Source organism: Halyomorpha halys, unplaced genomic scaffold (assembly GCF_000696795.3).
Source record: "Halyomorpha halys isolate HHAL.00 unplaced genomic scaffold, Hhal_1.1 Scaffold1556.1, whole genome shotgun sequence".
In the NCBI taxonomy this organism is placed as follows: domain Eukaryota; kingdom Metazoa; phylum Arthropoda; class Insecta; order Hemiptera; family Pentatomidae; genus Halyomorpha; species Halyomorpha halys.
The window spans coordinates 187,831-203,923 of NW_027105186.1; the positions used below are offsets into that span (position 1 = coordinate 187,831).

General features: G+C 27.8%; 1 protein-coding gene across 2 annotated transcripts in view; it reads left to right on the forward strand.

Moving 5' to 3' along the window:
- The window catches only part of stumps (DBB domain-containing protein stumps), a 226,968-nt gene that overhangs the window by 177,720 nt on the left and 33,155 nt on the right, over positions 1–16,093 (forward strand). The window lies entirely within an intron of this gene.

Sequence of the window (16,093 nt, forward strand, 5' to 3'; positions counted from 1 at the left end):
TAATTATTTTCTTTACAGTGTTTATTTTTTTTATTTACTTTTATATATTAATTTTTTTCTTCTCGTATTCAATCTTTATAATCAAAAATCCTTCTTAAAATATTTAATACTCCTTAATCTTTCACAAATAAAATCATCCAATTGGACCTCTAGATTCGAAACATAGATATCAAACCGTTATAACCGGTATCTATGTTATAAAAAGAATATTGTCTCGAGACCTAATCAATAAATGTTATTGGAGTTCTATCAATGGTTAGATTGCCCACAAGACTATAACATGCTACTGTAATATAACTTACATTGTGTTTACTAGATCTATTTTTTTTTTTAAACACAAATAAATATAAAAATAAAATTGAAGAATTTATATTATTTTCGTTTATCTTTTTCCATTTTATAAATTTATACAGTATAATCTGTCCACAAATTGTAGTATTAAAAATCAAAAATTGCTTAAAGTAATAAAATATGTAAATATAATTGATCGGAAGATTTAACTCTTGTGTCAGTTACAAAATACGATAAAATAAAATAAATTACATTTTAAAAATGATTAATATATCTTGTCAGTACAATTTTTATAAAATATACGGTAATATTTTTACAATTATCTTTTGGATTTATTGATAACTAAGCATGCCGAATATTTAAAACAAGACAACATGAATATTATAACCTATTAGTGCAAGAAGTCGATTACTGTTAGGAAAAATTAATGATTTCAATTGTTTTTTCTGAGGTACCGTTTTTAACATCGGCAAAATCAGTGATGTAATGTTCCTCAGGTGGAGTTAATGAAAGTAATAATTGGTTATACACATGTATAAATATATGAAGAACAAGTATTTATTTGAATGCCCTTTCTGTAACATTATGTGATAGTAAAAATAAAATAAGACTAAGTATTCTATTAAAATTATAACATTTATTCTATTAAGGATTTATATAGATCCATACACATTAAATAAATATAATGTTTAATATTTAGTCATTTATCCGTTATTATCGTATCTATATTATATATTTCTTAGTTATTATCGAAATTAATACGTAATATATAAAAGGTAATATAGGTAACGAAATGTAAGTAGTTTATTAATGAATCAGGCTAAAAGAGATGCAAATAACTTAAATAATTTAACAAAATAAGAGAAGAGATAACATGAAATAAAAATAAACTAAGTTATGGCTAGAAATTATTTAAAATATGAGAAAGTTTGTATAAAAATGAACAAAGTAAATTAAATAAAATAAAAATAAGGTTTGCAGTGAAAAATATAAATAAACAAGAATTACAAAAAAAAAAGTATTAAACTATGAAAGAAAACGGGAATAATAGCAAATAAATAAAAAAGAAAAATAATGAATAAAATAGGACATCCACTTTTCTGAATAACGGAGAGCTCAAAAATTATTATATTTTTTAGATTTGAATGACTCTATTTCTATTTTATTTGTAGAATGACTTAGCACAACTATTTATATATTTGTAATGCATAAAGTATTATTATATTGAAATATAAACACATCTTTTAAACAACCTGTAAAATATCACAGAGGTTCATTACGTGACAGAGGTCAGTACATTTTTAGGGTCAAGTGGCAGCCATATGGTCTTAGGCTTGTGCCTTTTTTTGTAGTCTATGGTCAGTTCTGTTCCATGGTCCCTGCTTCGTGTTTAATGTGCTTTAGTCTTTCTTCTTTTAACTGATGACTAAATAGGGTTGTGTGAAAATAAATGAAAATGACAAAATGCTTTATGAAACTAATATTTTAATAATCATAAATAGAAAGCAATCAAAAAGCTTTGTTTGCTTTGTAATTTTCGAACAATAAAGTAAATTAAAAATTGTAGTTTATTAATTTACCCTTTTCATTCAGTTAAAATTATCGTCATAAATTTTTTTAAAAAATTCTGAAAATACATCTTGTATTTAGTTTTTTCCTTTAAGATGATACCGTCGTTACAAAGCCGAAGTGGTGTATGTTTAATTTTTTATCTTGATTTTTCTAGCGTTTAAACGTGATTTTCTATTCTCTTTGAAATTATAAGTTATAAATGAAGACCTAACTGAATGCGTTACGTCACTGTTCAATAATACAAAATACTAAATGATCAATCGACGTATACTTAAATTAGGAACTATATCTTAAATATACAACCATAATTCAAACACAATATTACTACAACTTATGATAAGGAAGTACTGTTACTAGATCAACGGTTGTGCTAGGAGGTGATTTGGTCAGAAACACTCTTGACCGCCAGATTTTTTTCCCAATTAGAGGTACCAATTTAATGAGGCTGAGTGAACCTAGCAGGGCTCCGGAATCCACAGGGTTGACTCACAGATACAGTAACAAAATAAATTATAATATTCACAGAAGATTCGAACTCGGGTCCTTGGAGTTTCTTGCACTGTGCCTTACCACTGCGCCACGCCGCTCTCCATATTATATATATTCCCTACCATAATATATAATTATTATTTTTGAACCTATCATTTATTAGCAATAAGACTTGTATGCTTATCTGATTATCCAATGCAGAACTGTCCCCCAGAAGCTATCTGCTTACTAGCAGTTAACGTGGATAGCACAAAAGTTAACACTAATGCAATCTATAATCTACAGAATAGAACTAAATTTTGGGACATATTTCATTTACTGGACCTCATTAAAAAATGTTTAAAATCAAAATTTCAACACATTACTTATTAAATGCATTTTGAAGAGTATCAGACTTGATTTATTATTTTTTATGTGAATCTCGTAACGGATTGGGTACATCTTTAAAGACCTTACATATTAAAGAATATAAAACTAATGCATCTGCTCCTTAAGAGAAATGTAAGAATTAACTTTCAAAATAGCACTTTAACAAACATTTTAAAATCTTCTACATGGACGGTTTTTATACAAATCACAGCAGGTGGGTTTGTTCAGTATTGCTCTCAATGCCTCAATGGGTATCGGATCCATTTCAATACTATAAATAAAATATCCTGATTTTAAAAAAAAAATTATTTATGTGTATTAAATTTATGTTTATATAGTATATACATTCTAGAATGAGATAACAATGATGCGATCTCTCTGTATGTTTATTTTCAAAGCTATACTGACTGCTCTCAGAAAATTAGTATATATATATTTGTAAATGCCTATTTCTTTGTTCCAGGAGGTAAGAAAAAAAAAGCTCAGAAAATTAGTGATTCGTAAGTAGGTACGAGTGGGATCTGGCAGCTTTTAAACAAAAGATTGTAATTTTTTTTATAATTATAAATTTTTATATTCAATAATTGATTAGTTTGTCTCACGTAAATAAAAATTTTCCATTATAAGCCTCCTGGTACAGATAATCGTATAGACAAGATAACGTTGAAGTAGAACAAAACATTAAACTACTATTAATTTATTCTCTCGATTTATTTTTATTTCATTCTCTCCTGGATTTTTTTTTTTTTGACATTTCATTTGTAATTTATTCGTTTTTATTTTATTTTTTTATTTGCTTCCTGTCTTCAATCCTTGAAATATTTTTTTTGGAAAGAAGGTACAATTTTATATTTTCTTCTTAATCAAAAAAGATTTTAAACAAATTTCGTGTTCTTTAGCAGTAATTAATAATTTTACATTAATAAATAAATAGTGTAACCATTATGGGGTACATTATTCGGTGGGAACATTCTTCTACGGGGAAGCTTGGACACAAACAATGACCATGTTTGGTCCAGTTCAAGCACATGGCCTCTCCATTGTAAACATTGACTTTTCCGAAATAGAGTCCTGGTCTCTGACCCCGGTGCTTCGAGTTCTTTATTTGTCTTTTCAAGTTAAAGAACACTACAAGAACAATTAGTCAGTAGCGATAAGGACTCTTGTTTGTGTCTGTTTGGTTCTCTTATCTAGCTCCTCTTTCTCACATTCTTTCTCTCTGTCTATTCTCAAGGCTGGAAATAGGTCCAGTAATGTAGAAACTGTAAACAAAAAAAAATAATATGCCAGGCTTTTATTTTTACATTTTAAGTACGAAATCATACCAAATAACCTTAACCCTTCTTCGAAAGCCCAAGACTTCCTTTAACATGACAGTATCCTTTAATAATATCCCATTTACTAACGTCGAACAGATCCCTTACCTGAGACTACGTCTGGACAAACGAGTTGGAATCCAATCCTCGTAAAAGATTGAAAAGACAGGAAACTGCTCGTCGACTCCGGCTCTTACAACATTTGCTAGACAAACGGTCTATACTTCCAACTCATAACAAAAGATTTATTTATGTGGAAATAATAAGACCTTCCTGGAATAACGGAGTTGAGCTGTGGGGCTCCAATAAAACATCGAATTCCTCTCGTATCCAATCCTTAAAATCCAAAATCCTTCCGAAGATCCTTAATGCTCCATAATTTGTGGTAATTAAGTCATCTATCAGAACTTCAATGCTCCATATTTTGCCAGACCCAGATACCAATCTTTCCATTATAAGGTTCTCCACCAGTTTTTAACCTTGTTTCATCTTCCATTCCTGACAATCCTCCGAAGCACCTTAAAAGAAGATTGTCTAGAAATTAAAGTTCTATCAATGGATTGATTCAGCACCTGTCTGTATCCTGCAATTGTATAATGAAAATAAAAGTTACTTATTGTGTATATTTTTAATACAGTTTTAAATATCGCTTCGTCACTCAGATAAAAAAAAAAGTGAATTAGATCCATATAAAATTATTGAATTGTCAAGTAAAAAGAAATATTGAATTCATCAGTGCCTTCTCTACATTCGTTGAGCCATAACAGGAAATGGGTGATTAATTTATTTCTCCTTTCTCGATGGCAAAGGTACATAATTAAAAAAATAATAATAATAAACCAATTTATAAAATATTTGTAATTCTTAACTTTTTAATGAATTGAGTATTATATAATATTGAGGAGTCTAAATTATAATTAATAGAATCAATACTTTAAACTATCTAAATTTTTATATTTGTTAACCCCTTGCTTGGTCATTTCTTAGAAGGCTATCCTAGAGGTGACCAACCAATTCTAACTAGAGTGGAAGAGTAGAGTTTTCATTCAGTGGGACCGTCACGAAATAAAAGTTAGGCTAGAATCGAATCGGTGCCGTTGAAGACATGAGGTTGTAAAGGTAGTGCCCCAACTCCCTCAGTTGCGACGGCCTCTTGTTCTGAACTTATTAATTATGTGTGAATTTATAAGAAAATTGAAAAAAAAAAAAAAAAAAGTATTGCTAAAAATATTTATTTATTAATACAATCACCAAATTCTTCTGCCTGTTAAGTTTTATTTCCATTTTTCTTTATTATAAATTTTCAATTTAAGTATGAACTTAGTAGTAATTTTCATAGAGTATGAATTTTTTTTAGAAATTATTTAAATTTCAATGTTATATTTATTATTTATGTTATATTATTATTTTATAAACATTGCCATATGCAATTAATTTTTAATTTTATCAAGTCTTTTTTTTTTTAGTTATACTACCTTTAATCTTATTTTTCTTCTTTTATATATTGAATTTTAAGCTAACCATCTAGAGGAGGAAATGAGATTTTCCTACAGATTACCTGATTACTTTAACTTCGACATAAAAGACCAGATTTATTGGACGGGGTTAGGTTTAAAGGGATTATAATAAATTGCTTAGATGTAATTAATTTTTAAAATATATCTGAAAAAATTTTGGTCTTGAAATTTGGGCTATTTCTCATCAAAAAAAATTAATTATTATTTTTTTATTTATTTATTGAGAAAAATACATCCAACATGGCCCAACTAGATGATATCATCCATTGATTGGTACCAAAATAACACACAGAATTTATTGGTTACACTTTTGGTTATTTGGCGCTGTGAAGGCTATTACGATTCAAAGGCTAGAACAGTAATATATAAATTAATTTCTAGCAATAAAACTAATAATTCAATTAACAAAATTTGACAAAAAAAAATACTAAAATGAAAATAAAATAAAAATACTTATGAAATGAATAATAGTGATGCGAATTTACAATTAATAATAATTCAAAGTGATTCGTAATAAGTATAGAGTGAACTGGATAAAAATAAGAATATAATGTAAAGTATAAAAAATATTAAAATATACAATATACCACAAACAATAATACATATAATACGTAACATGATATCTAATACGAAGAGTATAAAAAGGAGAGGGGCATTAAAATTAAATTTAATATTTTTTTTTATCAATAATAATTAATCATAAAGATATTTTGCAATTTATATTTTGTATTTTAATATTGAAATACTTTTTATTAGTAGAGTTAACTTTAATTGTTTTTAAGTAATAAAACAACAATGAGTACCTATATACATTTATTACGAACTTTGTAGAAGATACAATAACATAAATTAAAATAAAACGTATTGGTCATGAGGGACGAATCCCCATTAAGAGTGTTTCATTTGGGAATAACAGATTTGTAAAAAATATCCAGAATTAATAGTATAGGCAATTTAATATCGACAAGGGAGTAATTAAATAGATAATTGAAAATAAATTAATATAGTCGAACAAAACCGAACTTTCTGATCCATGAATAAACATGGCTTCTGGAAATTATTTATTATGACATACATATACGACCAACACACCATAAGGAGAGTGTAACGGCCTTCGGAATATGTTATTTAACATAATTCTAATTCGTATGCAAGTCGCGAATCACCTACGCAGTAATAGATCTGCTTGGAGAATTGCTAGGGAGGAATTCATAGTTCTGTAGTTCAATATATAATTAATTTATATATTACTTTACTTATAATACGTAATCATAAAATAAATATAATGAATAGAAAATAACTGAAACAAACTATAACGATGATGAAATCAACAAGTTTGAGTTCAACGAAAACTTTGAGAGAATCTCTTTGCCCATGAGTTTCAAAAGGAACTTCGGAAATTAATCTTGAACTAAAACTAAGTTTAAATTAATTACACGCTGTGTAATTTTGCTTTTGAGAAAGAAACAAGTGTTTGTTATAGAAACTTGATTCTGTTTATTTATAAAGAAGAATTTATAATTTGTTAAGGAGAAAGTTTATTTAAAGATGGTATTTAATGGGAATTTTAAGACTAATTTTATAGGTCATAACAATTCATACTAATTTCAAAAGAAAATATTTAAATAAAAAAATAAGTTTAAACATCAATCACTTAATAATCTTCATAAATAAAAATAATTGTATTTTATTTTAAAAACAGTGTTAGTAGTGCCTCCAATCGGAACTATTTTACAGGTAATCAATATTAAAATTAATTAAAGTAATATAAATTCTTAAATTGTTACTAGACCAAGGACTGTGCAAGGAGGAGATTTTTGCCAGAATCCCGCTTGACGGCAAGTTTTTTACCTAATTAAAGTTACCCATTTTATGAGGCTGAGTCGACCTTAGATGGCTACTGAACCCACAGGGCTGACTCATGGCTACAGTGAAACAGAAAATAATTATTTGCCACAGCAATACGATTCGAACCGAGATCCTTGGAGTTTGTAGCACAGTCCCTTGCCAATGAGCTACCCACTCCCACTTTCAAATTCACCTCTAATTTTCATAATATATTTTGTAGATTATCTATCAATGGTTACCCAATCAGGCTCATTTATTTTTGAGCATGTAAATTAAAAAGCATTGTTCTGTTTGTAAAAGCGATTAGCTATAACCGATTTCAATCTTTCATATTTATTTTCAGGTTAATTTCCTTTAACTGAAATCTTTATATATCTTTATGTAACACAAAAAAAGAAAAGAAAAATAGATCTGGACGCTAATGAACAAACTGCCAGTATATCTTTTTTTTAGCATTTATTAAGAAATTAAGATAAATTTATTATTCTCTTGATGCGAGAATAATAAATTTATCTTAATATCTTTTTTTTAGCATTTAAAAAATAATGACTAAATATGTTCATCCAATCCACGGTAGCAATTATAAGGTTTATTAAATAAAAAATAAAATAAAAAGGATCCTGATTCAAAGTATGCTCGGTTCGGTAAATTTCCATCGTCGTGTTTCAGAGCTTAGAGCTCAAACAAAAAAATGTCAAAAGGCTTTATTGGAAAAAAAAATTACCAGCTCAAAACGTTAATTGAGCAAATAAAAAGTCAAGGCTATTCTTTAAAGAGTTTCCGTGGAATGGGAACATCAGCGTATTTTCCTCTTACATTCTAATAAAAAATATAATAAGTCACTACCTACTTGATTAAATATTGAAAAAATACTGGTATTTTATTTTTAAGCATTTGGAATTTTTAATTTATTAATATGCATATTTCTTTCAGCGGCAAATTAATTTAATCTGTATGAAAAACAATTAGTCTCCTATCTATATATACGAGATGAATAAAAAAATTGATTATTCCATTAAAAATTCGTATTTAATAATGAAAATATTCGATATTAAATATCAAACGAATTATGTGTAATAATTTCTTTGAAGGCTATAGTTACTTTATTTAATAAGTTAATTATTAATTATTTAATAAGGCTAAATATACATTATTGGAATTTATTTATGGAAAAGGATACACAACACATCAATTTATAAACATGTTACCAAGTCATCCCCATATAGGAGCATGGTGGCACGATGCTACTTGCTCCCTTAACACTTCTTGGGGTGTAGCTGTACAGATTTTAATTTTTTTTTTTTTAAGTTATCCCTATGATGACTGATATTCTATATTCTATAATAATATTCCTAATTATAATATTATTTTTCAAATTAATTTATATTTTTGATAAAATTTGAAAAAGTTTGGGACTGAATAATTAACCTATAAGTATTCTTAAGACTGTTGATTTGAGATTTACTGAACTTGGTCTGCGATCATATAAGCTTATTTTTTTTTTATCTTGAGGATGCCTTGAATTGGTGAATCGTTTATTTACTTGTATTTGAGAGATTTAGGGCTTTGGAGATATTCTTATAATATTGTAAAAATAAATTTTGTTTCTGTTTTTAAGTTCTGTTTCGAAATACTGTAAGCTACAAACTCAAGAAATATGATACTATAATAAAAACTAGAGGGAAACTTTAGTAAAACTTTCTTTCAACCTAAAAACTTGAAATTATTAGAAACTATTTTATCAACATCGGTGTTCCGTAAAAAATGTATATCCAATAATATTCTGAGGAATATATAATGTATTTTACCTGGCCTTGAAAGTAATTGGATGAAAAGTTTATAATACGTTTATATCTTTGAGAATCTTGTACATTTTTGTTTGTGTTTCCCACAGTTAGGCTCATAGGTTTTAAATAAAATAAAAATATGTTTCAACATTTAAATTATTATTTAGTGCCGTATTTATAGTAACTTTTCATAGAAAATAAAAAACATGAATGCACTACAGGCTCTATTAAAGCTTTGGCCTAATGATCAGCAGTTGAATAATTTATTACCATCTGTAGTCCAAGGCTATTTCATTATTCAGCAAAGTTCAGCCCCTAGGATCAAAGGATGCCTTTATATAATATTCTGATAAAGCCAAAGGCGATGACACTAAGTACACAAAGTATCTTTCTTAGGTGCTTAAGCATTGTCTCCAAAGTCTTAGGACCTATGGAAAATTATAACTATGGGCTATTCTCAGCATGAATAATGGTATTAATCTATTAGAAATTAGAAACGCATTTACAGTATAAAAAGAAATAGTGAAATACAGTAGTTGCTCGTTAGTGTGAATGACGGGTCATCATCTCCAAAACACAAGGAAACAGAAAACCTTCGGCGTTAAGAGGAGCTGAGGGAGAGAAAAAAGTCGAGAAAGTGGAAAAAAACTTGAGAAAACCGTCGTTTTTAAGATCCTTTTACACCCAAGGCGGAGCCTCTTAGTATTAATAAATTTCGGAAGCTGACAGATGTTTCTGACACGTGAGTCCTTCTTCGGCTGCAGATTCTTAAAATGTATGACAACCATCACCGTCGAAAAAAACTCTTTTGTTTTGGGGATATTCTTAGATCATCCGGAGTCTTACAATGTCTTTTAAATAAGCACCAGATTTGAATCTTAAAAATAAAGCTCTTTAGTAACAAAAAAATCTTAAAAAATAAATATGAATAAACAAACCTGCAATGATTGATGAAAAAAAAAATTATCTGCATACATATGTTATAATGTCTAAAATTTTAAAATAAAAGTATAATAATGGCAACACTTGAACTAATCGTGGGGATTATTAAAAAAGTATTTAGGTATATATTGATCAAATTTTTTTTTACCGTTAATAATAAAGATTTTGAGGTTTAATGAGTAATAAACAATTATATCTTGGCAACTTTTCGAAATTATATTGTTCTCACATTCATATACATTTAAAAAAAAAGTTAAAAAAAATAAATAAAAAACAGGATTTTTTAAAGTAATTATACAAAATAAAATAAATATTAATAAATTCAATTCAGTTACAATATTTTATTGGTCTCTATTTGTATTGTGTACATTTTCATGTATAATAATTATTTAAGAACATCTTTAAAAAAATTTAATATTTATTAAAAATTTTTTTAAAATAAATAATTTTATTTGAGGCGTTTATTATTTACTGAACCTCTAGACTCTGAAATACATATACATTATTTTTATTTCGAGGTCCTACAATAATAATCTATATTTTAATAAAAACACAATGAATTGTTTGCTTATAAAAACAAAAAAAAAAGTTTTTTATTACTTTATAGTACTGCAGAATTTATTAATACTGCATTATAGATTCGCTCCTTTAATGAAAACAAAATGTTTTATTTTATTTATTAATTAACATCTGTCTTCAGATTCACCGGTACACATTGTTACCTCCTCCTTAGATTAATTGATTTCATTAATGAGCTAGAAGATCCCACATCCAGCGCCGTTTTGGTGTTCGATATGCGTCGTCAGGAATGTTCGTAGTAGCTTTATCTTTTACTAGTCTATTCGTGCGATGGTAGAGTTAAGAAAAAGTCAAATCTAAAAAAAAAATAATAATAAAAATAAAACCTATTTCAAACTGAGAAAATGATGACTAAATATTACTCAAAGAGTTAATATAGGCTATTTAGAAATATCTATTTTCAAACAACTTTAAGGGGAGGATACATTTTAGATAATAACCCTAAATCACCCGCTAAGTTGAGAAATTCAGTCAAAATTGTTATTTTAGATTTTGACACTCTCTTCTCCTCCAATACAACAATCTATAGGGACTTCTCTTTTCATAAAGATTAAACAGTATAAGATCGCATAAATGCAGACTTATAAACATTACTTAGACAAAATAGAAACTAGTTACTAGAACTGTTATGTAGTGATTTTCTAGTTTTTGTGATGTTATGTTTTCTATTCTGAGGAACCCTGAGTTGGCGAAACTCTAAATAAAATATTTCTTGCACCAAATTACTGGTACTTGTACCAAAATTAATTAATTTATTTACTTGTTAAACATTAAATAAATTAATTAATAATACCGAGACACAGTATTAAAGTAACTATTTAAGTTTTTGATAGCAGAAAATGCTGGAAGGTTGGCTGGGTTGTGCTAGCATGTTGTTATTCTGCGATTCACACTAACAGCAATTTTGATTGACACTTCAATTAGTGGCCTCCATTTTCGAGGTTATAGGAAAACCGTGTAGGCGTAAATTAATTCTCCTTCAATCTTGTTTTCTACTCATTGTTTCATGGAAAAGTGCCCAGAGGACAATATTTTTAACTACTATTATTTTAGTGTAAAGGTAGATGGCTGGGATAAAGCATAGACAACACACGTTTACTGCATCTCAAAAACAGGTGTGGTGGAACTGGAAGTGATGAGTAAGGCACTACTACTAAGACATATCTATAATGAAACATAGATATCAGGATTGAAATATCAGAATACTGAAGTACGACTATAGAGACGTAGACGTACTGATTGCAAGAGAGTTGATGTATACTAGATGCATACCAAAAAAGGAAACGTTCTATGAAGACAACTTGGTTTAGCTGCCTAAAGTTAATCTTCGGATTTGAATTCCACATTTATCAACAAATGAGAGGTTAAATTGTAAAACATAGTAATGATTAGAAGATTGTTGACCGTGGATATATATTTGATGAGAAGATAGTTGGGGGGGGGATTGAGAATATAACACAAATAAGTTAAAAAATTTATTTAATCATGCTAACGTTTCGGTCAGAATTTCCAGGCTTCTTGAGGGCTAAGAACGAAGAATAAGATAACAACCAATGAATAAAAAAGATACAGAATTACTAAAGTAAATAATTGTACAGAATGCAAACTAATAAAAATAACGTAATGAAAAATAAAACGTATATGTAGGTAATTAAATATGTAACTAAAATAACATATTAGATTAATTGTTATTAATATATTCTTGTTTGAGAGTGGTTTAGTTTATTTAAAAACAATATTTGATTGTCCTTTTCCTCAACTTTATTCTTTTTAAAAACCTTCCACTTTTTTTAAAAAGAAGGTTTTTAAAAAGAATAAAGTTGAGAAAAAGGATCAAATATTGTTTTTAAATAAAATAACATAATTAAGGAAATACAAATATAAAGAAATATTAATATAGAATAAACAAACAAAATATAAAGTTATGATAGACAAAAGAAGTGATTAGAAAATATGATAATACTAAAATGTGGGGAACATAACTAATAGTGTGGGTAAAGGAAAAATGAGAAAAGAATAGAGAAAGAGAAGGGGGTAAAAGAAAGATAAGGAAAATAAAATAAAACATTGAACTTAGTAATGAGCTCAGAAACGCGTGCAGTAAGACTCTAAGTTAAAAAATAAGTTACAAAGATGACGAAATTAGCGGAAGGTGAGAGTACATTACAAGTTAATTGTATGGGTAAAAAATAAGAAATTGAAAATAATAAAAAAAAAAATTTAAATAGGAAAAAACATAGTAAAGGTAAAACATAATAAATGATAAAATGAAGTATTTTAAACTGTCAAAATATTTATGCATATCTTGGAAGCAGAATGTAATAGAAATTTTCAAATTTGTTTTTATTAGACCAAAATTAGTTGAAATTCGCTCATCATCAGTAAATATTTAGAATTTTTTCCCAGATTTTTTTATTTATTTAAAAAGTTTACTAAAATATATATGTCTTTAAAGACGTTTTTCCTATTTCTAGCAATATAATTTTTTTGTTTTTTTAATTATAAATTTTCAGTTTTTACTAATACAGTTCAAATGGGTCACAGTCAATTTATTTAAACATAATTTATTATATCATATCATTTACTAATATAGTTATTTAAATATGATTTACTTTTTACGATTATAAATCAATATACGCATTTGAAAATTTTAGATTAAACCGAAAATTTATTACTAATTATTATTATTTTTTATTTGATTTTTTTTTTTATAATTTTAAAATAGTCGATTGTGCGTTATTTACTTGAAGACCAATGAAAATTCACGAACTGCCAGAAATGTTCGAATGATCATCTAAAGGAAAAAAATAATACAATATAAAAAATAGATTATTGCTTTTGTTTTAAACGTTGTTTATTTTTTTATATTTTATACTACACTAAAAAAAAATTATATAAAATTTTCGTTCAAATTAAAAATAGATAGACACGACAGAAATATATTTTAGAACATCAAAACATGTACTTCTTAGGGATCCATGAATACTTTATAAGCTAGAGTTAAATTTCAATGTAAAAGATGAAAAATTCACGCCTCGATATTCCTTCAGCAGTCAACTGTCATCCGACAACTGTCAACTGTCATCCGAAACTAATCTTTTTGTAGTCGGTTTTTTTATAAAACGAGATTCTTGTAATTGTCACTTTTTATTTATATATCTTTTTTTATTCTATAATTAAAAGAGGACAAACATTTCAGTATCATAAATATATTAGTCCATTAAAAGAGTTTATCTTCCATGAAGTCGAAATGAGGAGATAAAGACTTTGTTTCCCTCCCTGAATGGGCATCACTTTGACGTAGATAAGGCTGATTAATTGAGTAGCGATAAGAATCATAATGGGAGCGGTGCCGTCACCGGCTGTTGCCTCTCTTCTTCCAGTCTTTATGCCTGCATTTATCAGATCTTTGCAATTTTCAACCTTTAATTTGGTTCGATTAACCTCTGATAAGGTTAATGAATATGCCATACAGAAACTGATAATAGAAGAAAATGAAAAGACAGTATTGGAATCGATCGATACTAATTTAAATAAGTTTTATTATAATTATCAGATTCCCAACAAAACCCTAATTCTCTCAAATCGTTATGAATTAGCCTACCTCATCATACATATATGATTACTGAATTAAAACCTAGAGGAATAATTTTTCCGTGCTTTTTGTATTCCAGGGTATTGACAATATAAAGAATGCACTCTAAAAAAATTATGAGAGTACACCTCATGTTAATAGCCAGAATCTTATACCTATTTTTATTATTTACTTATGTAATCTTAGCCTATTTTATTGAATTTATACTGTTTGTATTAGGACGGGTTGCTCAGAGGTAAAGTACTGTGCTACTAACTCCTAAACCCGGGTTCGAAACCAGCTGTGGTAGATAATATTTTGTTTCACTGTAGCCGTGAGTCAGCCCTGTGGGTACCCTTAATTTGGTAAAAATCAGTTAATTAATCAGTCGAGCATGATTCTGACCATATCAGCTCCTTGCACAACCGTTGGTCTAGTAACAGTACTTACTTACAAAGTAGTGCACCTCTGACCATTCGTGGGTTCCAAAATATTGGATATTCCCCGCGGTTTAACAAAACTAAGCCATTGTAATTTTTTAAACTGAAAACCTGGCTTAAATTGTTGCCCAAGTATCAGAGTATATTATTAATGATTATTCGTCTTCATAAAAATATTATTCAAATCTGAAGGCCTTCTTTTTCATATTTCAGTTGATTTATCACTCTTCATTATCTTGATTTTTCACTATTTTAAAATATCATTTTGGCTTATAAAGTATACCTCATCCAAAATACTAAAGTTAAACAATATTAATTTACAAAAAGTTGTTTTACTGATTTTTAAAACTTCAGTCTTTCAAAATTTGTTAAAGTACCGTATATTCATTTTAATTTCAGCTGGAATACTCACACAAGACTGAAAAGACAGAAATCTGTGCATCGATTTCGACTATTATAGCACTTACAAATGCTCTAAACTCCAATTCATTACAAAAGACTGATCTACATTGCAATAATAAGGCTTATCTGGACTAAAGGAGTTGAGCTTTGGGGCTCCACTAAACCTTCGAATTCATCTTGTATCCAATCTTTAAAATCCAAAATCTTTCGTAAAATCCACAATGCTCCTTTTTTTTTGTCAAAAATAAAATCCTTAATTTTTCATAAGTAACTGATATAGCCCGAACCTGATATGAATCCTTCCATTATAAATCGCTAACCACCCAAAACAACCAGTTCTATCCTTGCTTCCTTTTCCGTTCCTGATAATCCGCTGAGGTGCCTGAAAAGAAGAGGGTTTCTAGACCTTCTAAAGTAGAAATGTTATTAGAATACTAGCAATGGATAGTTTCTTCACATATCTGCATCACATCAAATTTGTTAAGGGTATTATGTGAATGTAGTTGTAAATGTCAATAAATTAATAAAATTTTTTTTGTTTGATGTGCCTAACATAGGAGAAATGAACTTTTCGATGACCTAATAGCAGAGGTTTAATACCTTGTAAGTGTTGAAATCAAAACTTCCACAGGAAAAAAATGAATGCCTAATTCTAGTAAAAATTATTTAAAAGACATTTTCAAACAAAAAGTACTTCAAGCACTTCAAGAATTTTCTGTTAAGGACTTAAATAACCTATCAGCGACTGCCTTATTCTTCGAGATCTTTCTGAAAAAAAGCCCTGTACAAACAACCTTATAAAATGAGGGCAAATTTAAACTCTTTAGTTGTTCCAAAGCCTTATTATTTTTTTTTTTTATAATTTTTTTTTATTATTTATTTATTGTAATTTACAACTGTACAAAATAATACAACAGGTAAATATGTAGTATGTTTCATATACACTTGAAAATCTTGGGAAGGAACC